Raw genomic sequence first — 25,356 nt, 5'->3', positions numbered from 1 at the left:
TGTTCCTTACAAAAGAGACTAGATATGCAGACATCTCCATGTTTATGGTTTTGGAGTCAGTAAAGGGAAATGAACTCTAACCAACTCTGATTTACGTCTCGCGTTAACATGCTGAAAAAGAAGGCCATCATTTAGTCACAGATACAGCAACAGCAAAGAATTGCCCATGACACTATTTAACACAGGGCTTCTTAAGAGCCTCAAAGCAGCACTTTATAAATGTTCTGAAGATCACTATCTGCAGGATTTGCATATACTGTAGTAGAACAGGCTTAAGGTGGAACTTGGAGAAACCATCATTGAGGACTTGGTTTGCCTCAATGCACGCAGATTTCAGACTTGCTGGTGCTTGAAAAAGACTTGTTTTCCCCTAAGGAAGAATGCACTCCTTTCAAACAAAACATTTGCTTATTATTACACTCTGTCAGTCAACTTTAAAAGTGACATACTCTCTTAAAAATAGAAACTTAAATCTGAAAATTGCCAGTGTTGCATGCTAACTGATAAACTGTGAGTTGAGAATCTGAACATTTATCTACAGCTTCCTGAGGATCTGTCCTGCAGATTTCCAAATTTCTCTCATCCACTTCTCACTGTGCTATCCACATTCCTCTGTGCCCCAGCAAAAAAAAAAGTATGTTCATTTTCAAAAATAAAAAATAAAATGAAAAAAGATAGTGCCACAAGCTGAAATATACATTCACTGGGAAGTCCACTGAGACATTACATATCTGACCATATGTACTGGATAAACGTAGTTTTTGGAAACATGTGACGTTTTTAAACGTCATGCAAACCCCATTGTGAGATGACTGAAAAGAAATATATTATTTGCACTCCAGCGCACAGTTTCTGCCGATGATCGCTGTCGTTTTGGGGTTGACCAGGGGAAGAAACCAGCTGAGTTCTGTCATACCTAAAACACAAGAAAGTGACAAGATTTAGACGGGGATAGTTAAGGCTATGAAGAGATACAGTACCTCTTCCCAATAAACCATTAGATCTGACAGATTTACAGGCCTTTGAGGTTAAGCATTGTCTTTCACAAAGCTGTGACTTATACTGGTAAGAAAAAATGCCTCTGTGCCATTAGAGTTTAGCCTCCATTCGCAAGCTTCAACTTGCACAAACGGCCACAAATATTTTCAGCACATATGTGGGAGCAGCCACCTTCCTGTGAAGTTTTTACAGACGTTTTGCACATAGCTCAAGGTGAGAGTTGGCTTTAACAGCATTTAGTTTTGAAATGGGGCCGCAGCGATTAGCACTACTGCCTTGCAGTGCTGGGGTCCTGATTTCAATTCCTGGGATGCTTTCCTGGAATGTGCTCCAGTTTCCATCCAACAGCCCAAAGAGTTACTGCTAGGTTAACTGGCTTCTAGGAAAATTGGCCCTGGTGTGGATTTGTGTCTATGTGTCTATCCTGCAATGAAAGGGGTCCCATCCAGAATGTATCCTGCCTTGTTCCTGTTGCTTACTGAGATTAGGGAACAACTCCCCCACAACACAAAATTGGATAAAGCGGTAAGAAAATGGATGGATGAAGAGTTTTATCATTTGAAATTCCAGGCTCAGGGTCTGTCAGCAAGAAGAGTCAGTGTCCAAGTGCATCAGAAATCTCTAACCAAAAACAGGAAACTGACCGATAAATCCAATATGTTTGTAGACCGACGTAAAAATAAAATATTTACACAACGTAATTTAAAAAAGTTAGTTGCTTGAAAGGTACAGTATTAATAGAATATTTCTGTACATTCATGTGCTCATACTGTATACAGCATACAGTATACAGTAGTTAAATGGAAGCCTTTCAGTATGAATGGTGAACATTTCCGCTGCAATGCCTGTATTTTGAAAATTCCAGTCCCAGTCCTAGATTTGATGATAAACTCATATTGCAATGGGATGCTATAACCTAGGATAACCACTTTTGTTGACTTTTGAGGTATAAGCTGCATTAAATAATTGCAGGAAAACTGTATGAGTGTGGAAAATGTTAAAGCCATTCCCCCTCTTCACCAACATGATGCGTCTTTATTTTTCTCCAGGAAAGACCAGAGCAAGCATTGGAAGATAACCTGTTCTGGGAGTATTAGACAGATGTCTGCTAGAAATGATACTCTCCCTTTTTGTCTCCCCCCTTAACTTTCTTCCTTGTAATATGGGGTTAATCCACGGCACTGATCCATCTCTTTGATCTTCAAAGGACCGGTGCTCATTCCATTATGCTCATGTACTGTAATAACTGCTTTTCACAGTGCAAGTTTGTGTCATTATTCCTCAAAGGACATTAATTTTGGCTAAATCCAATTGCCAGTTGGTGTTCTTATATTGACAACAACCTTTTAATGGGTCTCAGATATATCAGTAAATCACTGAAATATGAGCCTGCAGTGGTTGTAGTGTTTTAAAAAAACAGCAAAACACCTACAAAACAATTGGTCAGTTGCATCTCAAACATTTGCATATTAAAGAAAACAGATTAATTTAGTAGACAGAGTTCTTTCTTTAAAGTATTCGTGCATACCTTTAGACAGTGAAAATGTTTTAAATGTGATTATTTTGAGTAAGTTGAAAGCTATGGTGGGACACATATGCGAGTCTTTGTGTCTGAACTACTGCTCCCTCGTCCGACAACCACTCAATAACACATATAAATAGAGGAAGTCATTGGGTAAAAGTAAAAAGAAAGAATAAAAACATTTGCCCTTATAATGTTCTTCATCATGTTAGTAAAATAACCTTATTACACTCTCTTGCTGATGTCCAGGCCTGTCAAATCTGTCCACTGTGGCTGGTCTGCTCCTTTATCACTGTATGAGAATGTGTGTTTTTATCCTGAACAGACCTCCACAGCCCTTCGGCTGTAGAAATCACCACCGCAAAATCTGAAGATCAAACAATAGGAAGGTAATTGAATGTATAAGTCAAAACAAACAGGTGAGGGCTGCACACCCTGTTGTTTTGTATTCCACACTTCATAAATTCTCTAACACTTTTCACTGCCATCATTACGCTGATTAGTCTACCTGCTGGATATCTGGATAATATAAATTTTCATTAGCGAAATCAAAGAGGAGCACCAGAATTAAAATGTTTCCAGCAGGGTGCAGCCGTCACTTCCACTTTAAAGATCATGTAAGCGCTCCTCTGTGATTTCTACTTCACAGAGAAACAGAAAAGGCTTTTTTATCTTAAAAGGAAAAGTAATATTCACAGATAAAGAATGTTTTTATGAGATTTTATGAAAAGACAGAGAAACCAGTGGTGGTTGTCAGAGATGGGAAAGTGTTGATTAATTTGCAATATATTCCATATCTGTTACCATCATTATGAAAGTGCATATTTCAACAATTTGCTCAAAACCATTGATGCAGATTAAAAATTCACACCATGCTGGGACTTCTTATTACCAAGACTCTTCAGCTCATGTTTACTAAAATTTGCACTTAAGAATGTTCTTAAACTCTTTGTTTTTTAAATCCATTGCAGGGTGTGCACACAGGGACATTTCAGACATACTGATTAACCAAGCCAGCGTGCCTTTAAAAAATGTGAGGAAATTGGAGCTCCTAAAGAAAACCCACACATAAACAGACAGAACATGCAGACTCCATAGAGAAGGATCCCCCGTTTGAAAACAAATCATGACACAGGAGCTAAATCTGCACATACATGTTGCGTTTTTATGATGGTAATAACAATCAGAGAATTAATCGAAAAGTAACAGAAAGTATGGGATGATGGTGAACAACGGTTCTGCATTTTGAGTCCTTTGGTCTGGGTGCTCTGCCCTGGAGAGAAGGAGCTGGCTGGGGCTGATGGGCCTCCCTGTTGCCACAACAAAACTGCACATCCTGCGAGGTCAAACCGACAGGGTCTGAGCCTGAAGTCTGACCTCCTGCAATCAGCCCTTCTCCAATCTTATTCCAGGACATGTGCCTGATGCACAGCATCCCCATCAGTCTAGCAGAGGGATCTCAAAAGGGTTGCTGCCCATGGTGTGTTTCCTCTGTTGTGAAAATCAAAAATCGTTGCCTGTGCCTCAAAATCTGTGGCAAGTGTGAGTGATTCCCATTTTGACACCAGACTTAAACATGCCAAGGAGCTGTGAACGAGCACCTCTCCCAAGGTCACTCGGGGCATGTGTGAAGCCGTGAACCATTCCTGACCTCTGGTGTGTCGTTTCCCTTCCCTTTACACAACAGCTGGATGGTGAAGGAGGTTCGATACCAAGAGAACAGAAACCCCACCTGTAAATCTACTCTCCATTTATACCTTTATTCATACAAAGAGTGATGTTTTTTAAAGTAGCCAGTAGATATTTAAGAAGCAAAATGTAAGAGCACAGCTGGGTTTCTTGCTTTTACGCTAAAATGTATTTTTTGGTTTTCAAACATGTATTCTGAAAGCTCCTTTCAGCTGCTGTCATGCCATATATTTAGCTGGGAAGGGTGGCCTTCACTTCTTACTCAGGAGGCTGCCTTCCCCTCCTCTATGGCACTAAAAATAGAGCATCGCTTGCGTAATGAGTGTGCCTGTAGTAAATCAATGGGCAAGTTCACAGAACAATCAATTAGGTTAATAGAATTTTCAGTTGCCTTGGAGAAGGAATAATTTCAATCTTTTTTTTTCAGTGCTGCCATACCCAGTTTGCAGAAATGCAGGTGGGGTGAGGGGGAAAAGAGCCATGAAGCTAATAAATTCATTACGTGGAAACTGCATCCAGGGGAGTTTTGCATGGCATTTGACTATAACGTTTTTGTCTGCTCATCTTCAAAGAAGCTCACATCAGGTGATTTCTTTTTGGAGTTCAAATTCATTGAAATAGAAAACATTTTTTTTTCAACGTGTAATTTTTTCAATGTCAGTTTTTCATGAAAATTACAATTATGGAAAAATGTATGTCAGGTTGGAAGCACACTATGTTTACCACAATATGTTACTTCCAAAATATTATTAAAATGTAGTTTTGCTTTATTACATACTGTTAATATCAGATTGGTATACTCTACTGTAGGTCAACCTAAGTTCATTTATTGCCAATCGAAAACTATTAGAATGTTGGTGCAATTGTTTTTAAATGATTTGTGGAAAAGGGGGTGTAATGACAATAATCTTGGGCTGCTCAGTGGTGCATTGATTAGCAATGCTGCCTTGCAGCACTGGGGTCCCAAGGTGCTGTCTGTGTTGAATTTGTATGTTTTCCCTGTGTTCATGTGGGTTTCCTCTTGACTCCTCCCACAGTCCAAAGACATTCTGGGAAAATTGGTCCTGGCGTGAGTGCCTGTATGTCTGTGTCTGTGTGCCTTATGATGGACTGGTGTCCTGTAGAAGTTCTATCCTATCTTGTGCCTGTTGCTTTCTGGAATAGACTCCAGCACCCCTGTGACACTGGATTGGACAAAGAAGTTAGCATGGAGGAATTTAATAGTTTTTTAATTAGATTTAAAGGTCTTAAACTAATTTGTGCCAAGCCAATTAGTTGCCAATAACCAAAAATTCTGATTGAATATATAAGTTCCACCAATCAATTAATGCAGATTAACACTCAAGAAAATAAAATAATGTGCCAGTTGTGAAACATGGGAATCTACTGAATTATGTTTTCAAAAGAAAATTATTTAACTTTTTGAAATTATATTAAGCTGCATTTTCTTTAAAAAATAACATTCTTGACTGAAGGGTTGGTAGCTCTTGTTATTGGCCTATATAGTAGATTTTAAGGAACTGAAAAATAGCAAAACTCTCACGTTTTTGATGAGTTGGTCTCAACCCTACAGCTGTCCCGCTGGCCTGGCCTTCTACTGCAGGCCCTGATCTCACCAGTTCTTTCATGTTGCAAACAGGCTCACATACACACACAGAGGTACCACACAGTGTTGCTGCCCAACAGGTAATTATACATTCCCCTGGGCCAGTGGGCTCAGAAATAACACTGAATGCATTATGAGCAATATGATTCTGTGCTGTGAGTCATACTTATATAGCCTGTTTATCCACTGCAGATTCCCTGCTGTGCTAAGCTCTGTCAACTCGATTTTCTTTTTAGTTTTTTTTAACAAGACCCCTTTCGACTAAACCCCATTGACTCTCCGTGGGCTGCTATCCGAGTATCTAATTTAAAATCAAGCCTTTAGTGCTTAGCAGTGTGTAAAATAAATGTATGTATGAAGAGGAGTGGGAATTAGCTGCAGTTACATTAAATGCCTAATGACAAATGGCAGGTTTCTTATTTTATAGATATAGGTAACAAAAGCTCTTTAGACAGAAATCATAACATATCACGATGAACTACACTATTGAATTATAAAATAAAATGATTTGCAGGAAAATTGCCCCATATAATGTCCTCATATCATCTACACATATTGTTGTTGTTGCTGCTAATTTTACTGAAATCACCAAAAGTGAGAAACTCACAGCCTGAAAGCAATAGTCACACTCATCACATTTCTATCTTTTCACTTTGGTGAACGTACTGTACAACAGGCTATAAAACATGAGGGAAGGCTGATGAGCATATAGCAGATAGTAGTGAAGGAAGATAGTTTTAGGCTCTTTCTAAACCTTTGGCAACCATCCATGGAAAACTGACAAACTGGAAACCATCCATGTTTCTTTCAAACAAAGGATTTCATTGAACACAGTTGAAGTTGTAGCTTATTTTAGCACTGTAAAACACTTACCCACTATCAGGAAAAAAAAATTAGCAAGCGCTTTTTAATACCTCTCCTAGGAACCCAAAATGTTTTTTACAGAGGCCTTGCTGAAAAACTCATTTGCTATTTTTGAGAGACAAACTGACTTGGAAGATATAAAATTAGACACAAACATTTTTAACACTCCTGATTTAATCAAAAAGCATTTTCAAAGCTCTGTTATTAAAAGAACAACATAGCATATACTGTATGATAAAAAAACTTTTAAACTTTTAAGTGATAAAGTGTACTGCATTTATTATATTCCTCATGTACTTTGAATATCAATGTGCCAACAGCTGACAGAAACACCTAAAATCCAGCACTGCCAGTGTGACACCCTAGTTTTAACGTTTTAAGTGGTCTGTCTTTATTTTCTAGACTCCCTAAAGGATTCTAGCCCTTGCGTGATATTCCCTTCTCAGGGAAGACTGCAAGACCCTCCTCTTCCTACATTGATCTTCAGTGCCTCTACTAGCACAAGTCACTAGATTTTCTCAACTACTCCTCCAACAAATCACCAGGCACTAGAGTATCATCAAATTAACTGTACATCTCCTAATTCTTAATCTTCACTTATCACTATTCATATAGCACAACCAGGCACTAAAGTAATCAATTAAAAATTAATTCTGTTACACAGTTGCAATCCTCACTTAAATAGTCTCTTTTGCTCTAACTCTTCACTAAGCACCAGGACTTCACTAACAACTAGTCAGTCATCTTATCTCTAATTTTTCCTGGCTGATCCTGTTTGGCCAGGGATGCCACTGTAACAACACATATCTCTGACACAACAGCAGCCAATTTGTGGTTTTTTTGTGCTCTCTCACTTTGCACATTCAGGGACCGCCCATCAATTTGTGGGTGGAAAGGCAAAGGATGTACACTGGAATCAACCTGTGCCTTCTTCACTCCTCTCCTTCTCAGCTGTAGAGAGATAATACTCTCTTATGCTGATTCCTTTGAGTAAAGTGTAAACTGTATTTCCTCTAGCCTCCCTTAGTCACAGAGTTCCACAGGCCTTCAGGTTAGGAGAAATGCTAGAGCCTAGAAAAACACTAAATCTTTTTCTTCCCCATCAGGACTTTTAAGCATCTTAATTGACCCAGACCAGTGGCAACGTTCATTCAGAGCTCATGATGGCTCCTTTCCCTCACTCCCTTTGAGTGTTAATTACTCATTTAGAGCAGTTGTGCTCATTCTACAAGTTTTGTCTGATAAACAGGTGGTCATCTGGACACCACTGGGCCTGGCTTTTGAGTCAAGATGGCCATCTCTCACTTACTCATAACCAAGAAATTAGGAAGAATTCCCATTCTATGGAGTAATAATGCTTTTAAAAAGTTTAGAGGGTTTGGATTGAATCTGCCAAGTAACACGCTGCTGTAATCCTGAATTGGATTAGTAGTTATTGAAAGTGATGTGATGTGATAATATAATATACAAAAGTGCACAACTTGATACCCATTTTATCACTAATGATTGTAAAAAAATATTGACCTAGGAGGACAGATAACTAAAGAAGCTTTTTTATGTTGTAGACTCCAATTAAATGATTAAAAATCATTTTATGACATTTTGGACAAATATTCTTCCAGATAGTCTTAACAATGTAGCCACAGTGCAATACAGTTGTTGTTTACATGGTTACAACAAGCTTTCTGCACTGTGGTTCCATTTTATTCCCTCACAAGGTAGACTTCATCTGAAATGTCATGAAACAAATGATCTGTTAAACTTTGTGGAAAAAATAAAGTCTTATAGTTCTTTGTGTAATGCAGTTCAACCTTTTCTAAAAACTTTTAGTGTAATAAAAAATGCAGAATGCGCTGAATATGTGATAGCCTATTGCTGCTCATACTGCCGCATTAGTGTTGTAACATGAAATATTACCCACCTGCAGCTTATGTTCTTGGCACTGGAACAGAATGTGCTCCCCGTGCCTGACTGTTCATTGTCCAACAAAAACCCTGGACACGCAATCTAACCTAGGTGAGTCTGCGAGTTAAGAGAAAGGTCAGAGGGCAGTGCAGTGTGGCAGAAACCAAACTAGACCTTTAGAGCCCTTTCAAAGCAGAGAGTAAATGCTGAGAGGGCAGAGAGCAGTGGGCTGTGACAGCAGACAGCTTTACTTAGGCCTGGGGGCTATTGACATGAGTAGCACATGACATGTCACAACATTGAGACACAAGATGTCAGCAGGAGAGGCCTTTGAAGCCTGGGAGGTGCTATAGCTGCTGTGCCAGCAGTCTCACTGCTCATTGTTCACTTAAGCACCACCGAAAGTGTATTTGTTTTTTCCCCCCCAATACAAACTTTAATAGCACAGTACATGTCAATATAGTCAATACGTGCTACTGTTTGTTGTCCTTAGCTCAAACCACTTTAGCCATTGAGAGCAAAGCAGGTTTACCTTATCTGAGTCTTGTTGATGTTCTTGACTAGAACACAGATGTTTTTCTTGTACAGAGATTATAAGTAAATAAGAAAGGTTGCAAATGACAGGATTTTTTTCCCACTCATCCAAACTGTTTCTTGAAGGAAACCAGAATATCTGCTACTGCAACATGGCTGGTCAACTTGCAAAGTCCAGCTGATGTCTCTTCCACAAGGCAAAGCATGAGAAGGTTCTTTAACTCACACACATAAAGAGCCAAGGCTTATATAGGGAACCTCCTGGTAGCCTTTCATCTTAGCCCACAGACACACCTCTCCTCTACCAACACTCTGAAAAGAGAAAAGAAGAAAAGTATGGGTGTTATCCTGCAAATTTGAGACTCCACGGCCTCCACAGTGTCACTTTGATCAAATGTTTTTATTATTCACATTTGGTGCATTGGGTTTCCAACTAGAGCTTGGCAGTATTCAATAGAACTATTGCATTACAAAACAGTCCTGTTTACTTTTTGCAAAGAAGGGCTAAGGATTGTTAGAGTAGCCTGCAAAGTTAAAGTCACTCTTTAAATCCTTTTAAAGGGTAAGATATAAATTAAACAACCACTGCATAAACAGCATTTATCACTAATTCAATACCCCCCACCACTTTCCTTCAACATACATCTTTCTGTTAGAGTGCTGCTTTATTGTACAAAAAAAACAATTCATTTTTTTAAACCACCTCTAATGAGATCCTGTGTGGTGATGAAAGAAAATAGTACTTGAACACAGCCTGTACAGGAGAGGGCCCGAGATAAAGCATAAGAATAGTTGCTATGGATACGCTGACATCATTACTGGCAAACAGGATTGAGAGTCCAGTGAATGGAGGTTTATTTGTGTAGTAGAAAGAGCTGTAGCACCATCTTAAAGAGACAGGAATGGCAAAAGAGTACAGTGCTTCTTTCCAAGCAGGGGTATCTTGGAATCCAGCTTAATTTAGCAAAGAATTGTAAAACATAAACCTTTGGAAATGTATTTCCTCTATGTTCATTTGTTATGAAACAAATGGGTAAATAAGATGCATAAGTACCACGTGATCCTTCTGACTTAATATATAATTGATTTGTCCACTACCTTTAGCCAAACTACTGCCGTGTAGTTGCTTACAAAGCTCGACAATTTACTGAAGCACTGTGCTCAAAAATACAACACTAAATGTTCTCCCACATAGGACTTGAACCCACAACCTTCTTGCAGCAACTTTCCAGAGCTCAAACATACTGCCACCACTGCAGTATGTATATGTTAGATTTTATCCTTAATGCCTACTAGTACCTTATAAAGACTATATATATATTATTTTGAATCTTTTATTTAGCATGATGGGAGGAAACATTGCACAGTGAGTAAGTCACTGGTCTCCACTGACAGGTTATGGGTTGGAGTATGTGCTGCAGACACTGCTGTTGTACCTCTGGGTGAGCTACTTTACCCCAGTAGCTTCATTCTACCCACTTGTATGAATGGGGACCAGCATTGCCAGGGGGTGAACACTGTGACAGACTGATGTCCCAATCAGGAGGAATCACTTGCACCCTGGCCCATTCAACATCATGGATACCAGAGTGAGCAATAGATCAATTGTGAACACATTCTGACTTTCAATGACAGGCTAAAGAGTAGTAGGGGAGCCACCCTTTTATTGAGTATCATGGCCAGGGGGTATCCACATGAACTATAACCTTATCTTTCCATAGCCAGTAAGCATCTCAACCCAGAGAGCAGTGGCAATAACCTCTCTCAGTTGATTCCAGTTGGCCAGGTGCACCCATTAACCATCTTTTTACTTACCAGTGTCCCAACCCAGAAAACAACCAAGGTTGCTATCATAACTGAATCCCACTACATTCAACTGCTTTATAATCTTGAGGGTTCTGTTAGAACACCCACCTTTACTGCCTCGGGAATTGTTTTTATAGGGTCACCAGGTGTAGCCAATTCCCTGATGTCCCTGTGAGAATCTGAAGAATGTGGCTTTCCTGAAAACAATGACTCCACCCCTTGATGACTCACCTGTTCTTCCAATCACACCTTCACTACAAATACCTATTTAGAGAAAGGGTTTTACAGGAGTGGTTAGTTTGTAGTTTCTTGTTTGTTTGAGGGGGTAATATCCCACCTGTGATTTGAATACAGGCCTCTCTGGTCCATAGTCCTGGCTACTTCTCTATGTTGCAGGTACTGTATATACTCTACTGTATGTGTACATTTAACTATTAGCGTACTCCCTATTTCTGAATGAGTGACTGTATGTGCTGAGACACTCCTCCAGGCATTTCACCCATGACTAAGAGCTATTCACCATTTGTGCTGTTTTTCGTTAGTAGTGCTTGATTGAGTTTAGGTCTCTATTGTCATCTATGTCTGTAAATTATGAATACCCAAGATTAGGAGTAAAGTCTCTATCTCTAAATTTTTCCCTCTTGGTTTTGTATGGAAGCAAGATTTTGTTTACATTCCACTATGAAGTATAAACCTGACTTATTCAGAGACCTGCTGTAGTTCAGTATGTACTTTCTTCTAATGGAAAATAGTTAATAAAAACCAAGTCGCATAACGTCTTCTTTTTCATTTTGTCACTTTGAAATATTTCTTGATGCCTTTTGATTTGTGTTACTTTTTGTCTTTGCTTTGTCATTAGAAATGCATGCTAACCCCAGAGTTTGATATCCCAGGGAGACCAGGGTCCTAATAAGCAGAAATACAAAATTGTTAGACTGCAAACTGTTGTGTAAATGTCAAGCCGTTGCCTTTTTTTTTTACCTTAACAATGGACAAAAAGAGTCTAGCTGAAACTCCGAAGATTAAGGCGAAAGCAATTATCCTTTATCACTCACAATAACACCTATTGAAAAATGATAGACAGCACCAGCAGTTCAAATCCCAATGGCTCATTTATATTTAAAAAAAAAAACATAATCAAGTTTGAAAGGAATCAACTCAATGTTCCTAAATGACCCACTGTGTTTTGTTCTCATAAAGTATGTTTATAGATATGTTTCGTGCAGAGTAACTGGAAATTATACTCAAGTGACATGTTTTCAAGGCTCTTTGTCTTCCTTGATCTGTATTGTTGTATAAATGAAGAAATTCAAAGCACATTTTGGAACATGTCACAAAAGGTGTAAATTACCTGGGATACTGATATTGGAGTTGCAGTATTTACTGTTCTCTTTTTAAGGAAATACCTGTCTCTTCATCCAGCTAGCAGGCAGTTAACTGGGTGCCAGCTTTAACTGCAACCATTTCTAAATTAAACAATTTTTTTACATGTAATTATCAACACTATTTTGTTTAACATTCGCCATCATGCCAGGTTTAGAAATTGTCCATTTAATAAAACTAGTTTTCTTTTGCTCTTTGCAATCTGTTTCATAATAGCATCCAATGTTAAAAATAAAATTTTAACAGCCTTGAACAGCTAATGTCTTACATTAAAAAGTGGCACAGAGATATCTTCTGAAAGTGTCTATGTGTTATGTCTGTAGTGTAAGATTGTAATTAGATTTTTTGATCACATGACACATTACACTCATTTTATTTTTTTCTGATTGAAGATAGTCCTACAGGGTGAGTATCAGACCTTATCAGGACTTTGTTTTAGACATTCAGGCACTGTAAGATTGCCAGCTTCACTGTACTCTCCAAATTCTTTTCAAAAACCCTTTCCTTTTATCTTAGTTGCCACAATATTTTAGACGGACACAAGACCAGGGTTCAAATACAGGCCTAGTGAGGATTCTCACTACCTGAGCTCATAATTTTCATAATGCTTGTGCAGTGATCCACCTCAAAGCTCATAAAATCTTCAATGACTTCTAGATAAGACAGGCAAACTGCATAGTAATGCTGTGTTCAAGACTCCCATGAATATTTTAATTATCCGATTTGCTCTTTTCCCTTTAGAATCCCTCTGGAATGATTAAATGAGATTTTGATTGCAGCGCAAGTTTGACACTAAGTATGAAGGTGATAAATATGTCTAAATGGCAAGAGGTTAAAACTAATGGCAAGACTACCTAAAAAAAACATTTAATACTGAATATGAATTTTGAAATTACATTCATCCACAACAGTCTTATAAATCCAGGACAATGATGTGCATAATTCTTTACTATTAACACCCAAACAGAAATTAGGATGCATAGAGAAATTCATAGCTTTCATTGTTAAGATCAGAAATTAATTTCAAATTTTTACAGCCGTTGTCTTTCATGACTGTGAGATATTAACAGACGCAATGCAGCAAAGTGCTGTGTAATGATAAGAAACTATGCTGGGACCAAAAAATATAATTTGTAATGTATTTCGTTTGTTTTCAGCCTCAGATAAAAATGTCAGAAATTGCCTTGGGTCAGATTTTGCAGACAAGGGCAGCTCAAATGTGTTTTTTTTTTATAAATATCTTAACGTTTAAAGCTCCAAACACGCAGCTTTTGAGGCTTTGACAATAGAGAAAATGGATTCTATTTTCACAAGGTTTTTCATTTTTCTTCTCAGGATGGCTGCAACGTGCACTTTGAGGTAAGGGCCTCAATATAGGAGGATTATGATAAACTTTTCAAATAAATCCCTTACTAAAACCTTGTCTGCCAATCTTGACCTCAGCCTAGATAGTTCCAGCTCTGCCTGTGGAAAGTTTCTCTGTTCCTGTCAGGTACAAACATAGGAAGGCCTTCTCTAAGATCAACATTAAATGTTGCTGATTTCAAAGAAGGCCCAAAGTCTGTGGGCTCAATCAAACAGTAATTTACGGATACCTGCTGGGAGTGAAATGAACTATGTGGCAATATTCAGAGAAAATAAACTGAACAAAAAACAGGGCTCTCAAATTTAGAAAGTCTTCATTTTTTATTGTACATCTTTCAGTTAGCAGGGGGTCTCTCTACATTTGCACCCAGAACTATTCAACCAGTCCTTAAAAACTGTGATGACTTCCAGGTTACTTAGTGCAGGTGATATAGACAGACAGGCTGGAGAAGGTGACTTCAGGATCACAAACAGGTTAATTGTCCTTTTGTTAACAGGGAGGTGTGCTAGTCAAGGAGAGAAGGGCATCCACTAGACAGACATAACACAAAAAATAGAGTAAAGACGAGTAAATACACCACCCAGTTCTTAGAACAGGAAAAAGAAAGTGAGTCTTGAAAGGGAAGATAGTACTGAGACAGTCCACATCAGCAAGAGTGGTGGGGTGTGTGTATGAGGAATGCTACAATATTAATGAAAGGAGAAAAATAATTAAAGGAGAGGTGTAATTTTGTAATCTGCTGCATGCACAACAGTGCACATTTGCTCTATCAAAGATTTCTCCTTTGCTATAAATACCAACAACCTCCCAGTAATTAAATATTTCTCTCTTATTCTGCCTGCAGTTGAAATTTTGCAGCAGTGGAGGAAAGCAGTTCCAGGCTTTAGTGCACAAGCCCTTAGTTCTCTTGAGTTTTCTTGAGTTTCATGTTGAGTACTCTTGTGTTCCAGTTTTATTACTGGTCCCAAAGCATTGCATTGATCTGACTTTGCTGACACCTTTTAGGATTTTGAATGCATGTGTAAGTTTCCTCTTAATGCTGGATCTAGTTCTTTGCCAGGTTGAGTTTGCTCATTATCATTATTGGTCCAAAGTACCAACTCAAAATTCTTCAGGTACTGATGCTTATGAGAAACCTACAGACACACTTGCCATCCACAACCAAGGCAGAAGAGGTCTACTTTAACTTTCTTTGTGGCATGCCTTTGGGATCAGGAATTGCTCTTTGAACCTTCCTGCCAGTGTCTTTTCAGACAGATCTGCATGGATCAGTTCTGCTCTCTCCTGGAGTGTTTCTAAGAAACAGGACAGTTTCTCTTCAGTATACCAATTGTGAGGTTTAATAGAGCATGGCTGAGTTTAATGAACCAGTGCATTGAACTGCATTTACAGAAAGAGTAAAAATAATTCACAGAAGACAATATAATAAAACTTTCCAAGGCTATGTCAAAACAGAGCTCTCTTCCAGAATTTCTTACATTTAGACTCATAGACTCACTTTGATTCATATCAGTTCTTTTGAAAATACCCATGAAGTATAAGGCTCTGCAAGCATGCAATGAGACAAGAGAAGAAAATGGTCATCTAGTCTTTATTATTTTACAGGATGGTCAAGTTCTCCAAGCAATTCTTGGCTTTAACGTATGTAATGTATCTGTTTTATGAACTTCATGGTTATAGGTCAGAGGGTAAAAATCGGGTTTCTTACATAGCAGAGTGAAACCAAGTAGCTAAATCAATTAACAGCTGCTGGATACCCCAAAAGCCTGCCTCAGTGGGATAACTGTCAGATTTAATTGGACAGCCATGTAAAACTTAATCAGAATCAACACATGCTACCTCTCAGGAACGTTCGGAGCGTTTCTTCACTGGAGAGCGAAATGTCAGGGCATGTGCCCTCCTTCACAGCAGTCCCCTGCGTATTTCGAGAGAGCACTAAACAAATCTTAGGCAGGGGAAAACTTCAGAAAGCAGACCTTGCAGTCAGCTTTAACAAAGGGGAAAATAAAATAAAGTAAATCGAAATGGCAGATTCTAAATTGTAGGCAGTAGAAGGTTCGTGTGTTTCCACAAGTGTGTAGAACAGGAGTGATGAGTCACTCTGGATAGTGCAAGAGATGGAAAACCCTCTGTACAATTCAAAACTAGCTAATTGCAATAACCTTCACGTAGCTTAAAAAAAACAATCCCCACAGCACATGTGCAGGATTGCCCTCAGTGAGTCCAAAGAAATCGAATGTTTGCACAGCACTAGTTTGTAAATTGTACCATAAGCTCACACATACAGTAGGGTAAGATGGTGGCACAACGTGCATCAGTAAAAACAATTCAAGGACAGTAAAAATAAACAATTGCAGGGTCCATTCAATCACAGGCACCTTACTCTGTGACAATCAGGAGTTTACTGTACTTTTTTGATGTTCCTCTTGAAGAAGTTAAATTTTAACTTTTCCCTCTTAGAACGTGTTTTGAGAAAATCCTTATTACTTTCTAAAGTCTTATAAAAAAAATAAGCCAATTTTATGTTTGAAGCATTTGCCAAAAATTAGGTTTCTGTTATAGTTTTTGGATATTGGCCAACTAATATTGTTGATATAATTAGTATACATATTTTTTAAAGCATCCTGTCCAGGCAGAAAAATAATTTTGAGCACAATTCTGAAAGATTGATCTTTCTGAGAAGTCTGTGCTGTACCATCTGACTGTAAGTGTTCTCTTAGCGTGGGAAGAGGGAGCCAGGAGTCACTGTGACGTGAGCAGCCCACTAGTATTTCTAATTTGGAATTACTGCAGGGAATGCCCAGGAATAGGGCTCATTCATCCTTCCAATAAAGTAGTTGTTTTTAAATAACAGCAGTGCTAACTAGCACACTGCAAAAACATGAAACTGGAACAATGAAGCCGATATTCATGGACCAAAGTATTAATGTGCTGTATTCTCTTTAAGTCCTCCCATTTTAAAAATGCTTGTATAGTTTCTGCAATTAAAAACTCTGGTCCATGCATGAAACGGTCTTACAGAAATAACACGGTGATTCATTTTCGAGGTGGGAACTTTCTCCTTGTTTCGAGGCCTACACTATAATTTTGTGAATGGAACACATAATTAGCTTGCATACCATTGTTTTATCAGAAAATGTATTTCAGCAAATGAGAAGATTGCAGGTTGCATTCGCGCACAGGAGACGATGCGTACACACGAAGCTGGAGTTGAAGTAGGATGAAACCTAATTCCTTTTTGTTTAGAAAGAGAGGCATTACTTGATATTGGTTTCCTAACTGTTGTTTCTGTAGTGGGCAACACACAGATCATGCTGCAGAGAAATAATAACTCCCTTTCTTGATGAGATTTTTCACTGTGTTTTTCAAAAATTCTGTGTTGCCTAAACAGCTTCTGAGTGGAATTAAAACAGGGGAAAATCCCCGATCCCTGAGTTTCAACCTTGAGGTGGATGGGCTTGTAATTTACCCTGGGCCATTGAATAGAAAAGGAAGATGAAAGGCTAAAAGAAATACCATCAGATGTTACTGACCAAAAACTTAAGCCAGTTTAGAGTAGACTGTGTTTACTCTTTTGGGTTTCCTAGGGCTCATGGCTTCAGGAAGGTGCTACAGTTCAGTAAGCAGTTTCCATCGATTCTTGCCTGGAATCCTGGACAAAGGCTGGAAGGCCAGTGAGTGGAGTTGTCATTTTCTCTGCACCTGAAAAGGCTATACATTTAACTCTTTATGATAGTTTGTACAGTTTGTAATTTTCAAACAAAATGAGATCGTTTCAAAGCTGTTGTCGGAACATTATTGAAAGTTAGTTTTAACAATAATGTAAACGCAACCAACAAGGAAAAAAAACAAGAGCCTCCACAGTGCTGAATGAAGTAACAAAGCATGATAAATTCTGCAAAAATGTACAGTATATTACTCTTTAGAGGAATATGTAGCAGGGAGTAACAAAAACATTACTTATAGCACCAGTTCACAAATTCCAACCACAGATTGTAAAGCTGTCACTTTAAAAATAATAAAGGGATCTAGAAGACATTTGAATTTAATAAAATGTTAAGGAAACAGTTGCAAACCAAAGACTCTGGACATTTATATAAAACAGAAGATATTTATGAGTTTCCCGTGAACTGAAGGAGTCCCACTGGGAGGTTTTTATTTCTTAAGCAAGTGATCCTCTGAATAAAAAGTACAGTGTTCCTCTGTTCTCTGTTGCCTGCGCTAATGAGTCAGAAGGGCAGCACGTAGCTCTATCAGGCCATCGTATTCTTAATTCTCCGGACTAGTGAGGCTCAGCTTCTTAGCACTAGAATAGGAAATCAACTAACAAATATACAAGGTACTGTATATGGAAACTCTGAGACAGAAAACTGTCCCTATGGCTCCACTTAGCATTATGCTTCTAAGCAGATTTTAGGGATTACACCGACCATTGCTTTTCTGTGAGGCAGTGTTTCTCTATCTCGGAGACTATCCAGGGGGTCCCCAGAAAAAAACCCATCAAGAATGACCAGTAGTGAACAATAGTTTGGGATTTTTATAATGCATTGCTAAAAAACCAACCCTGATCACCCCTGTGTACACGTATATCCAATCAGTCTGGCCATTTAACATTTTAAAACTTTCTTCACTTTTATGACGTTTCTTTCAAATGTGTGATTTTCTTCAAAAGCAAGGCTTAGCTTCATGATGTTCCTTTTCACACACTCTGATTTGCATCGGTTTCTAACTCCGGAGCCCATTGCCCTGAGCCATTGCAAATGAAAAGCCTTCTGCATTAACATGCATGCGCTACCTGGCCAAGCAGTGGTCCCCTGCTATTAGGCATGCTCTGAATATAATAGCCTGCTTTAGGAACATCTTGTTCTACATGTTTTTATGACTTGCTGAATCTGTAAATGCAGCATGGGGAGTCGGAACACATATGTTTCTCTCTTTGACTGATTTGAAAGCTAATTTATCCCTCCACCTCCCAAATTTTCTACAGAATGCAGCCATACAAGACATTTTTTTTTGTTTTTGAAACTGTAGACAACTGCCTAAAAGAATTTCTTGACTGTTACAATAAATTTGATTTGTAATGGCTGTTTCTTGGAGTATTTAGATTTATTTTATTTCTTTAGTTCTGTCACAGCTCTGCAGGCTTTGGCATTCAGTTCTCATTCCCTGTAGCTGTGGCATGATAATTAGCATGATTCATTTTTATTGTTGTTAATATAATGCCTTTATTTTTGTTCTGTTTTGACAAAATAATGTTGGTTTTGTTCCGTAATAAATTGTATCTAGCTGAAAAGGAAATTAATAGACAATGATAGTTTGAGATAAGAACAATTTTATTATTGGGAAATGGGACATTTCTTTGCGTTTTGGTGTTGAGAGGGGGAAGTGCAGGGGATTCAGGAAAAAAAATATTGTGATCCACATGCCATATACTGTAGAACATGTGTATATATATTGTACTGTATACTGCAATATACTGTCAACTCTTGAATAACTTCATTTGGAGGAATGTCTATAAGGTACAGTTTTTCAAGCTTTTTTTCCAATGCTTTTATTGCAGGAAACCAAAGGACAATAATATCATTTCCATTTTTTTTCCTGACAATGTAAGATGATCATGGGAGAATTAAACATACCAGTTATACTGCTTTACTAAATATCTGATACTTTGTGCAAGTAAAGCACACAGAAGCAATTTTCTGAATTCCAAACCCTCCCTTTATTTTGCACAAGGTGACATTATAATTATTAATTATGAATCCCACACCTGAAGAAGGCTCCACGGCCGAAACGTTGTTTTTTTTCTTCTTTTTTTCAGCATGGAATAAACCAATTACTTGTTCCTTTGCATGCCTAAGCATACTGACACAGCTACCTACCTGAACTTATAATTATTAATTACTTTTGCAATGTTGGCATAATAGCATCAGAAACTCCCTGGAAAATAGTCATTGTCATTTTGCCACTTTATTCACTGAGGTTCATGAAGGGAATTGGGGCAAAGCTTGTTCTTTCTTCCCACTTTTAGTGAGGCAGTTGAGTCACCTGTCTAAACTTGGCTCCCTTTACTCGTCCCCCTGAACACGGACAACTTTCTCCCAAAGAGCCACTGTTCCCTGTCCAGAAACACCTCATCGTTTTCACCTGGTTTTTCAAAGGGATCCTCTGTATGGAAAGAGACCAAATGACCTCAAATGGATCCATAGTTAAGACTTAAAAATGGATATTTACTGACTTTTGAGAAGATTAAATGACAAACTTCTCAGTCAAGCTGTGGATTTCAGTTTTTCTGGGTTCCTTAAAAATAGTTGTATAAGAGTTTGGTATTAATGAGCCACTAGCAGCCACCCAGCAAGATTTTATTTGCAACCTTTTTTAGGACATGGTAAAGTATGTGGAATAGAATGAACTCTGATTTGGTTATAGTTAGGGGAAAATTCAAATGCTCTTTCTGCTGTTTAAAATCAAAAGTCTGTTAAAATTTCAGAACCTGTATTGCCGTTTCGATTATTTCTGGCCTTTTTTCATCATTCTAGGATTTTTAAACATTGCTAGAGAACCTGTAACACAAATAAACCTCACCCAGAGCCATGACATGCCTTTCAGCAGTATTATAGACAGCCATCTGTCTTTCAGGTACTCCTTCTCTTCACTAAAACTTTAAATTCACAGATAAAAATGCAAAAGCCAGCCTTCAAAGAGCCAAATTTCATCGGAACAGCCTGCCAAGGGAACATTTGGACTTAATCCAGTTTACAAGCAACAAGATATTTCATCAGTAAAGTGATCCCTCCCCCTAATGTCTCACACAAAACACCTTCCCTTTAAAGACAGAAATAGAGGTGGGGGAAAAAAGCAAAAAAAGTTTTCAGGCTGGATTTCAAACTGAAATACTCAGGTGTATTTGAAGTATTAAAGACTGTAGATAAAGAAAATCTTTTAAAAAACACTTTTCACCAAAGTAGGGTAATGCTATAATGTTATAAAAGACCCTTTGTGAGCAGTGTTGCAGAATAACCATGACTTCCTAACTCATTTTTCTATGGACAGCTTTGGTAATTGGGATTGGAATATTCTTTCTTAAATTATTTGAATCATCATTAAAAAAAATGCCACAGTAGCATGTGTGAGATTGGGGTGCAGGACTGTTCAGACTCCCCTCTGAAACATGCGGCTGTAGGAGCCAGTGGCCTTTTTTCACACCTCGAATCCTCTTACATAGACAGCATCGAGTGGAAGACTGATGTGACTCTTGCTGACAAAACTTTAATCTGAAAACTCAAAAGTGAGAAAGGTGGGACACAGGCCTTATTCTCATTCTGACTCATAGCAGCAATATACTGCAGTGGGTACAATATACTTGTGTTTTCCCATTGTCCATGGCCTCTCCCAATTTCCCCACCTCCCATAACATAAAAGCACTTACATTATTACAGTAAGCAGGTTAATCCCACAAAATGTGAGGAGTAAAGCAAGAATAAAGTATACTCTAAGGAATTGTCATATGTTTAGCAAAATGTAAATTTTAAAAATTTCATTTGAATTCTTCCTTTGTTTACAGACAAAGAGGGTATTAGTAGTTGTTGCTGCTGCATTTATCATTAACCTTTAGCATTACACTTTAGTATGGATGTTTTTGAGTTTTGTTTTCCAGTGGGGCAATTAAGGACAAAATTAATAAAGCCAGACCATATTCATTAGGAAGTGATGATTGATCTCCAGACATATTTGTCTCCAGTGAACAGAAACTGACTCATTCTTTAGTCAAGATCTTGTCTAATGGAGCATATGTTCCAGGTTTTAATTTTTGTCCAATACAGCAGACCTATCAGTTTTATATGAGCAGCAACATCTTACAAGAGGGAGCTATAAAGCATTTTATATGGACACATATGACGGTAATGGCATTTTGGACTAAAAAGTATTTTTTTCCTTATGAGAAATATTACTTTACAATACCTTAAGAAGGCTATATTAAGTACCAAATGGCACAGAGTGAGCTCTCTCCTGTGAATGAGCTATTTATATAAATGGATATGTTGACTCAGAGGTCTTTCATAGGGGAGGGTAAAGATGGCATTTTGGAACTTGTAATTGTCAGAACCACTGATATTTCAAAAGGTTATGTGCCTCTCAAACAAAAGATTCAGCAGCACTGGTTGAGAAGCCTAACAGTTCTTAAAATAACCAGTATGAACTAAAAAATTGTAGGATTCCTAGAAATATAATACCTGCATGCTACAGTTACTGTGGGACCCTGGGTTCTTTCAAAGCCACATGTCGGTTCCCTTACAGTTACCAGAAGAGCATTAATTCCAGATGAGAGTGGTGTCCGGTGTGACTCTGCTTTAACACACATACCTTGTATCTACAGCTCTGTTGACCTGGCACTTCTTTTCCTCAATAGAGCCTGTGTGCTGAAGACCAGGCGATCTGACTTACTTCCTGACCAGGGCCCAGGACAACAGAATTGTTTTTCCTCAAATCAAGGGTTTTTCCTTGACCACGTAAAAATCCTAATGAACAACTGCAATATTTTTTCTCATTTTGTCTTTTACAAGAAAGCCATATTTTACTGTCAATTTTGTATTTATTTCCCCTTATAATCTTCTTTTACCCTCTTTTTTATTAATTTCAAAACGTCCATTGGATAGTTCATCCAATACAGGATTGTGTGGGAGCCGGAGCCCATCCTGGCAAACAACTGGTGCAAGGCAAGATGCACCCTGTACAGTTAACCGGTCCTTTGCAGGGTGCACACAGATATCCACACACTCATACCAAGGCCGGTTTTCCCAGAAGCCAATTAATCTACCAGTAAGTCTTTGGACTGTGGGAGGAAACCGGAGCACCCGGAGAAAACCCATATAAACATGGGTAGAATATATACTCCACACACAAAGAACCCCCAGAATCAAACCCAAGGCCCCAGCACTACAAAGCAGCAATATTGAGCACTGTGCCACTGTGCTGTCCCACAAACCCAAAACATACAGTAAGTACTATATAAGAAGTGCATAAGAATAGAGGAGCTCATACAAAAACAAAGGAAAAAGGGTCTAATTAAACAAGTTCAGAAAATGCAAAAGGACATCTGACCACACTGTCACAGGTGTTGCATAAACAAAATCTAATCTAGCAGCATGTCTTTCCATAAGAACAATTTGTGCAAACGAATGCAGCAGTGTCTGATTTAAGGATTTCTCATCCTCCATCAGACTCACAAAATTGTAAATCTAATTTGGTTGCAATTAGACCTGTGAACAAAAGACATTGTGCTTGTGACTGATTGGAACTTGGGAAGTTACTGCTCCAAGGAAGGGATATTAAGGGCTCAGGGGCACAGTCACATCAGTCACCTGTGAAAGTACATTAAGTCACATGCATCAAAAATCGCTCCATCGTAGGCCACTCTGAAAATGCATTTTAAAAACAAAACCGAAAGACATAGATGCATCCTACGACTGACATTTCACTAGCATTAGTGCTCAGTATAGAGGCCTGTTGTGGTTCTTGAGGACAGAGGATTTTCGAAGATTAGAGAACACAAAATGACACAATGCTTAAATAAGAATAAATATTTTCTTACTGTGTCTTAAACTCAAATGGCATCTGTTCTCCTTGGAACATAAAGCAAGATTTGACACAGTAAAATACTGCATCCTAATTGATTTGTTCTCTTTTTAAAAATGTAATTAAACCTGTGAAATGGGCCTTGTCAGTTTTGCATCCTATGCTGTAGAATAATAATCAATTTGCATAGAAATTGGTGCTTAAGAAAGAAAAAAAGGCTGTTATTATAAAATACATTTCTGTGCCAACCGGTGATAAAGGTCAATGTCTAAATAAAATAGCTCAGAAATAAAAACACAAATCATATTGACACTAAATTTAGGCCACTGAATGGCAATTGAGTCAATTCTGTATCCTTGGGAGAATGTATCTTGGGAGAATTGGGATAAATTATCTCTGAAGCTGAAGTATTTTGTCAGCACAGTTCGTTGGGAAATTACAAAACATAATTTAATCTCTGTAAGACAAACACTGCTGCTTTCAAGTCTGTTAGTCAAGGTAAAGCTCCATGACATCATACCAGTAATGCAGTGAAGATGTTAAAAAAAGATAGGACAGAGCTTCTATTGGTGCCATTGAAAAGTCATTAAGTTTAATGTGATTCTGTGCTGTTCGATGATTCATGATACTGCAGTCAAAAAGGCAAGCATAATCCCAAACATGAAACAAAATACTGGAACAGATAGCTCTATGAATTATACAAGAAGCACATAATTGATACTTTGGATTTTGCACTTTGAATCAAGCTGAAAATGATGATTTTGTTTGAAAGAAGCTGACCTTATAGGTTTCATTAGAAAGATAAAAAGTCAGCTAATATGAAATCTAATTTACTCCTTGGTTCTAACTTTAAGGAAAGATTGTGAATATTCTTTTCAGATTATCATGTTTGCCATTCCCTATATGTCTAGGGTCATTTACCTAAAAAACATACTGAGAGACAAGGTATCTGAGGGAGTCAAAGAAAGCTGTGGATCTAAAAAGCATTAATTTTACTGCTCTCAGAGGAGCTTCTGTGTTGATTTTGTATCGAGGGGTAAATTCAAAAGGAACTCAGGGCAGTATTGTTAACCTTTTTGGGGGGGTTGGGGGTTTTGCTTTCTGCTTTGTCTAACTATCACACCACAGAGCTGAATCTTAATAGAAAAAAATGGACAGATGCACATTTGCAAGCAGCCTTGTTTGCTCCCAAGAAATTGAATTTTATTGCAGAAAGTTCCTATTTTTATTGATTTCCTTTTTTTAGTCTCACAGAGCTGCCCTTGCTATGCAAGATCTCTAGCTTGCACTTGTGATGCTTTTCTGTGGAATAAAAGCTCTAAGGTTAAAAGACATTGACACAAACCCTACACGTCTACATATATAAAGCCAGCATTAAGATACTGTTCGGTATTAATGTCATTACAGAGACTTGGCAAGGGCATTTCTCTGGGCCGAATGCCGTCTTTCATTTGTAAACATCTGTACAGGAAACTAGTCACCATAAGTCTGGTTTGCATAATTTATCAGTGGGGAATACAAATGTTTGTTTCACTGTAAGATGTAGCTTGTATTTTTCTCCCTTTTTCTGTCTCCTTTTAAATACCGCTCACACACTCTGCTCCTTTCTGAATCTTTAATTCATCTCTGCACAAATCTATCCGTTTAAGGTTTCAGGATGATTGCTGCTGCTGATTGAAGTTATTTCTTACAGCAGAATCAATAGGATAAGTACATAATTCATTGACATTTTCCCAGTCAAGAGAAGACAACAACTTTTATTGCAAGTTTGGTAACACCATGGTTAATTCTTTAGCCAAAATTAAAATATGACTCTGAATACATCCATATTGAACTGCATAGTTTTGAAATTAACAGTTATTAAGTATAAGTTTCTACAGCTACCGATATTTAATGTAGTGTGATAACTAACAGGACATAGAGGTTACCTCTACTGTGCTGTATATGAGATAAAATGCTAATGCAGTAAGGTTTAGGAAGTCCTCTGTATTCCTGGTACAGCTTTAAAACTATCTTAAGAGTCATAAGAGCTTAAGTGTCAAAGTAAGTCACAGGGCACAGTATCTCACACAATATGAAATGCATCATAAAATGTGATAGATAAATCAA

At 38.0% G+C, this 25,356-nt stretch overlaps 1 long non-coding RNA gene across 1 annotated transcript in view; it reads right to left on the bottom strand.

The window, feature by feature from the left end:
* Positions 1-745: 745 nt before the first annotated feature.
* Positions 746-25,356, bottom strand: part of LOC148652537 (uncharacterized) — a 36,239-nt gene continuing 11,628 nt past the window's right edge. The window contains exon 3 of the long non-coding RNA XR_015925374.1: positions 746-916. This is a non-coding gene — a long non-coding RNA (uncharacterized LOC148652537). The remainder of the gene's footprint in view (positions 917-25,356) is intronic.

Source organism: Lepisosteus platostomus, chromosome 11 (assembly GCF_059453375.1).
Source record: "Lepisosteus platostomus isolate fLepPlt1 chromosome 11, fLepPlt1.hap1, whole genome shotgun sequence".
Classification (NCBI taxonomy): domain Eukaryota; kingdom Metazoa; phylum Chordata; class Actinopteri; order Semionotiformes; family Lepisosteidae; genus Lepisosteus; species Lepisosteus platostomus.
This window is presented reverse-complemented; position numbering and strand designations above follow the sequence as displayed.